The sequence below is a fragment of the Ambystoma mexicanum genome, chromosome 3q, assembly GCF_040938575.1.
Source record: "Ambystoma mexicanum isolate Mex_15411 chromosome 3q, UKY_AmexF1_1, whole genome shotgun sequence".
Lineage (NCBI taxonomy): Eukaryota > Metazoa > Chordata > Amphibia > Caudata > Ambystomatidae > Ambystoma > Ambystoma mexicanum.
The window spans coordinates 455,674,535-455,681,382 of NC_090926.1; the positions used below are offsets into that span (position 1 = coordinate 455,674,535).

General features: G+C 45.8%; 2 pseudogenes; both read right to left on the reverse strand.

The window, feature by feature from the left end:
• Positions 1-2,088: 2,088 nt before the first annotated feature.
• Positions 2,089-3,255, reverse strand: LOC138581878 (protocadherin gamma-A12-like; annotated as a pseudogene).
• An 11-nt stretch (positions 3,256-3,266) lies between these two features.
• Positions 3,267-5,144, reverse strand: LOC138447986 (protocadherin gamma-A5-like; annotated as a pseudogene).
• Positions 5,145-6,848: the final 1,704 nt, after the last annotated feature.

The following is a 6,848-nucleotide window of genomic DNA, read 5'->3' on the forward strand; positions in this document are numbered from 1 at the left end:
CAGGGCCCCAGGAGTGACAATTGCTAAGGTGTGCATCAATGAATATATTCAATCTCAGATATCTACACACCTGAAAAACTATTCAGAAAGCTGAGCACCTCTTCAGCAGCGTGATAACTCAATGTCGCCCAAAGTACACACTTGCTGCATTGATCTCACTAAAACGAAGCACACACATATACAAAATAATGTTTTAAATACAAATTGCACTTCCATTATAAACATTTCATATGAAGGAGAGGATGCATACATATATTCCACAATGCCTCACGTGTACAAATAACAGGGCACTGCCACATTTTAATTAACTGTGCATTTCTTGCAGTTCAGTTTAACACATTTCCATAAGAAAATAACAGAACGGGTATATGCAACATGTTCTAGGAAGCCTGCCTCCCCTACAAAGCAGACGCAACCAAAACACCACTCTACCAGGCCATAATACTCACCATCTCCGGAGGCCAGTACACCACCAGATGCCAATACATTTCCAGGCTGGAAACAAAAAAATGATAAACGAAAACAACAGGAAACATGGCGTTTCCTGCTGTGCACCTTGTCCCTGCCACAAATTACTAATGCAGATTAGATTGTCCCTATCCATTCAACACTCCAGGAAGAACCTAAAGAACTTCAAAGAACATATCACTAATCGCTAATCACCCCAATCAACCCTACTTCTCCTCTGGAGTGGCCCTCCCATGTTCCCTCTACTCATCCCAGCTCTTCCGATACGTCTGCACTCTACTTGTAAACCCATGGGTGAGTTCCCCATGTACAGCACTCTGTTGCTTCCCAATAGGTCTGTGCTTTATAAATTAAATACTATATACATGCACATGAGGGAGTGAAATTATTTTAAGAACAAGTTGACAGACATCTGTAAATTGCAGCATGTACAGTGTTTAAACACTCCTAAACAAAATTAAACACGTTTTCCATGACCTGAAAGATAGCCTACTACGAGACAACAGATGAATTTCATTGCATTTTAGATTTTTTTAACTAAAGAGATCAACATCCGTCTCATTTTTAGCACTATAGGAATTACAAAAAAATCCCAAAAACATCAAATAAAAACCTAAACCAAGGATCAAGTAAAGGATTGATGAGCAGTATCTAAAACTAGATTGGTTGTCAGATAGCAGCCAGTCAAGAGAAGCTACCTCCAAGTAATGGGTAACTTGAACACAGTGGTCTGCAAATGTAACTTCCACTAGAGATGCAAACTGAACCTTTTTGACTCATGTTTTAAATGTCTCATACATCTGTCTTAATACACCTTTATACACATTTCTAAACGGTCCGATTTAATACCAGATTGATATTAGGCACAGGTTGGCCCTGGAGAGAAATATATCTCCTGGTAGCTTTTGGCATCAAGATAACCAAGCTCTTCTAGGCGACAAGAAGGAGCTTAATAGCTCTCAGCAATTGTAATATATGAAATATCATGAAAGCTATGCTTAACGAATGCAAAACCAAAGGTGCCAGATCCTACACTTTAAAGTCATAGGGCCTGATTTAGAAAAGCAGGATTTGAAATTGAGGGGAGCTTCTAGCATAGTAGAGCCTGGTTAGCTTCAAAGCACCAGCTACCAGTAGCTACTTTTGGCTCCCAAGGCCAACGGGAGCCTTTGAAACAGGTAAACGTGATATTAACGTTTAGTATTTGAGAATGTTAGTAAAGAAGAATTAGAACACATCTAATATACATTTAAACACAATGGTTCATACAAAATGGACATAAAGTTAAAGGAGCATCTCTGGTAGCTCCTGGTTCCCCTGCGGTAGCTCCTGCCTACAGAGTGATGCCTGACACCCAGGAGCTGGTTTTAGCTCCTGCTCATTGAACCTCAATTTCGAACCCTGGAAAAGTGCATTTAAATGATATAGTCCCATTCAAAAAAGCTTTGTTAATCAGGCCCTGAATTGTTAATATCAAGAATCGGAAGCATCAACTCCAGTTATTTCCGAATTAACCCTGCAAAATGACCAGCCCCACATTCTACAGTAACCATCAACAAATGCATCTTAAACTTTTATCCAAAATGCAGGAAAAGGTCAATGAAATCTCTCACCTGAAGAAAGGCTGCTTCTTCTTTGACTGTACTTAAAACATCTTCAACAAGGGAATATCCTTGATTTTCAAGGTTCTGGGTAGGCTGAAACCTATGTGTGGTTGCAGGACTTAAACTGGGATGTTCTGGAATCTGATGTTAAATAAAGATCCCCCGCATACGTCTGGAGAAAAGCTCAGACCCTGTCAATTCCCCACAAATGGAGAGATTGGACGGCCGTAGAAGGTACCACCAGACGACTTAAGTTGCCGAGATTCTCTCCACCTAAGAAGCCTGAGGGCCCGAAGAAGAATGATGAAAAGCAGAAACAGAAAGGAAACAATTGCAACAGCAATCACCAAATACAAGGAAACCTCTGATTCAACTTCCGGTGTAGAGGAAAGGGTGGCTTAATCGGCTAACACTTCTGGGAGGCTGTCTGTCAAAACGATAGTGAGAGTTACAGAGCAAGAGCGAGAAGGCTTTCCATTATCGTTCACTAACAACACCAGAGTGTGCTTTGTGACAACTTTATCCATGATGGAGCAGGCTGTCCTGATTTCTCCACTGTAAAAGCCCACAGCAAAAAGTCCCTGCTCAATGGCCCTCAGCAGCTAGTAGGAGAGCCAGGAATTCTGCCCAGGGTCCCCATCAACAGCCACCACCTTAGTGATCGGAAAACTTGGGGGAGAGGAACGAGGAGTCATCTCGGCTCCAGATGAGCCATCTCTGGTAGGTGATGGGTACAGTATTTCAGGAGTGTTATCATTCTCAGCCGGAATTACAAATGAAAAAGCCACATTACTTTCCAGAATTGGCAATCCGCCATCTTGAGCCATTACTTGGATTTGAAACTCTCTGAATTCTTCAAAATTAAAAGAGCAAAGTGCATAAATGACACCAGTGTCAGAGTTAATGGAGATGCAGGCAGTCATTTAAATTCGGGTTATGGTTTGTTGCCCTGGCCCTAAAAATGGAGTTTCCGCCAGCTGTGTTTTCCATTACAAAGACTGTGTACGACACCTGGTCAAACACTGGTGGGTTGTCATTTTCATCCAATAGCAGCAGCCTGAGGTTTTAGTGTTAGAGAGTGGAGGAGACCCTATATCTGTGGCTGTAATTGTTATGTTCTATTCTGATATCTGCGCCTTGTCTAGAGTGCCAAGTGTCACGACACTGTAATAGCTTCCGAAGGAATGCTAGATCTGCAAGAGAGCAATGGCTGTGCAAGGTGGCCTGCTTTCTGCAACTTCCTTGTTCTGAAAGGAAATAACTATATCTGGGATATTACAATTTACATTAACAACCTCTGACAAGACTTTGCAACGTGACAGACTTTGCCCATCAGTGGCTTGGATTTCGAATTAAAAAAATACACATTCCTCAAAGTCCAGAATTCCAATTAAGATATATTTCTCCATTTTTAGAATCCAGCTGAAACATCCTAAGGTAATTTTCAGCTACTTTGTTAAATGAATATGAAATTTCAGAGTTTGGTCCGTGGTCCAGGTTAGTTGCACTTATGGTTGCAAGGACTGTGCCTTTTGGTATGTTTTCCAACACACTAACTTTATTGGACTGGTTGAAAATAGGAGTGTTGTCATTGGCACCAAGAACATTGACCCGGATCTGCGCTGTGCCTGAACTGATCGGGTCCCCTCCATCCACAGTTGTATTAGTCAGTGAACATCCTGCTCTTCTCGGTGCAGCGATTTCTCCAGCGATTTCTTCAGCGCCAGCTCAGTACACTTCACACCATCATCTCCCTTGTTTATAATCAAGGTGAAATGCTTATTAGGTCATAGCTATTGAGAGAGTTATTTCCTATATCTGCATCATGAACATCAGGAAGAACAAACTTAGTTCCAGGAATGTTGCTCTCAAAGACTTGAAACACAATTCCTCAGTTAATGAACGTGGGGGCATTATCATTAATATCCCGTACCTCAACTACTACTGCAGACACTTTAATTATATTCTCCATGATTATCTGGAAATCGAACAAACAGTTAGGGGGCGTATCCACACAGCGCCTCCCTGTCAATCCGTTCCTTGGTGTATAAACGTCCGGTGTTTGCATTGAGAGTAAAATGCTGCTTCCTACCTCTGGACACGATGCGGGCTCCCCCTTCTGATAACTCCTGGAGGTCCATCCCCAGATCCAGAGCCACGTTTCCCACAAAAGAGCCTTTCTTCATTTCCTCGGGAATGGAATAACGGAACTGCCCAGAAGCGGTTCCCCAGACTGTCAGCATTGCAGCGACGAGCAGCAGAGGAGCCCGGGGGCCGCAGCCTCGAAACTTAAACTGTTTTCAGTTGAAAAGTGCGTAGAAAAAACTCTGTGAGTTTTCCAGGTTGGCCTACCCGACCTCACACTGGTATGCGTGCATATTCCGGCATCACGTGACCGGCAGGCTGTGACACGTGCCTCCTGTTTGTGAACAGCGGCGCTCACTGTCACAATTCATTACTGCAGCAGTGTAGAAAGCCCAGTGCAGTTCCTCTTAATAAAGAAATGCACGGGAGGTTGCTCTGCACCTGCCGCATTTTTAAGTGGTATTCTGTATTAGTTATAAGTATTTGTCGAAGTTATACTGTTCGAATGTAAAGGATATGGTGAGTGGGGAACACATTTTCGTCAGCAGCTGCCGAGTGACTGCTTTGAAATAAATAACTTTACGTCTCTGCTACTCATCTTACATCATTCAGTAGTGTTATAATACTCTGCATTTACAACAATCAAGCGAACATTAGTGTGATGTTACTGTGAGGCCCTGCAGCAGCTGGGGAGCGTGAGCGGGCCTGCTTGATGGCGCCGCGCGGGGTGGGCCGCAGCGCAAGAAAGACGCGACTCGTTCGTGAGATGCTTAAACCCGGAATGGTGTTATTACGCCAGTTCCGGTGATTCCTTTATTATTTCCGTGTCACGTGACCCTCTACGTAAGGGCACGTGACACCACATTCCTCCCCAACTTGGAGGTATTTATACTGCTGTCAACAACAAACCATTGTGAACTGATATAACATATAAAGTGATACACAATCGCAATGCACCTGCTCTTGCTTACTGCCTTCAGGGTTCATCTTGGTGTGGGTTTCTGACGGTAGACTCCGTCCACTACATATCCCTGGAGGCGGGACGACGGTTTGGGTCTTTCTTTGTGGCAGGCTCGTCTGGTGATGCTTTCTTGTTCATTCCGCCTTAGCCGCCTTGCGTCTATTGCTGGGATGTCAGGTTCTGGGGCTGTCCAGTGAGGGTGTATGGGAAGCTCCGATTGTATGGGTACCCCGAACATGAGGGCAGCGGGGCTGATCCCAGTGGCTGAGTGCAGGGTTTGTCTGTGTGTTCTCAAGAACCGATATACTGTCTTCAGCCACGGGTGCCCTTGTTCCTTGGCAATTCTGATGACCTTGTTGAGCGACCCCATGAATTGTTCAGCGTCTCCATTTGCCTGGGGCCATCTCGGGGTGATTCGCTGGTGTTTGACGTTCACTTCTTTGAAGTATTCGCGTAGCTCCTGACTGGTAAAGGATGGCCCGTTGTCGCTTTTTACTTTCCTCGGAATTCCATGAGTAGCAAATATCTTCTCCAGCGCGAGGATGGTGGTTTCGGCGTTAGTAGATGCTACGTGCTCTACTTCAGGATATCTGCTAAACTCGTCGATTATCACGAGCAGGTAACCTTCGCCGGCGATGGTGCAGTGGTCCATGCTGACTGCGTCCCAGCGTTTGCAGCTTCTTGGGACACTGCTGATCGGTTCAGGGTTTTCAGGCCTCCTGGATGCTTGGCAGGCCGCGCAGGACTCTACCAGCTCTACTACTCTTTGCTGCATGTTCGGCATCCACATCCTGGATTTGAGGTATGCTGTTGACTTTACGATGCCTTGGTGTCCACTGTGGGCTAACCTGAGAGCTCTTTCCTCCAGAGACTCTGGCAATATGATTCGGTGCCCTTTTAACAGCACCCCTTCCGGGGCTATTGAGAGTTCATGTCTGATCCCGAACAGCGCTCTGAGTTTTACCTGTGCCGATGCTGTGCGTTGGGCTATTGACATGAGATAGTTCTTCCAATTCCCGGAATGGATAGCGGCGGTCGTGTGCTGTAGGATGGTGTCCTCCTCTGTCTCTCGCACCACTTCATGCAGTGTAAGGGCTCGCGGTCTTGCGCAGGCAACTACGTGACAGACATGCTCATCGGTTTCCTTCGCATGGTATTGTTCGCTGTCGGTAGCCGGCCTCGGGTGGCGGGACAGGTAGTCCGCCGGGTTGTCCGATCCTGGGCGATACTCCACCTCGATGTCATACGGCTGTAGCTGCAGCATCCATTTCTCTATGCACGCAGGCGGGTGGGGGGCAGAGCCTCGGAAGATCGGGATCAGGGGTTTATGATCAGAGAAGACTTTCGCCTGCTTGCCTAGCAGGTACACTTTGAAGTGGCGGCATCCCCACAAGATGGCTAGGGCCTCCTTCTCTATGTGTGCATAGTTCTGTTCGGGTTTTGTGAGTGCTCTACTGGCAAACGCGATGGGGAACACTTTACCTTCATTATCCGTTTGGGTTAACACCGCCCCTAGGCCAACTGGGCTGGCATCAACGAGGAGTTCAGTCTGCCTTTCTATGTTGAAGAAGGCCATGGTGGTGGAGGCAGATAGAGTGTCCTTGATTTGTTGAAATGCTTGTTGATGAGCTGCGGTCCATTCCCACTTATGGTCTTTCTTTGTCAGCTCCCTGAGCGGGCTCGCAATGCTAGCGAGGTCGGGAATGAAACGTGCGCAGTAGGTTGCCATC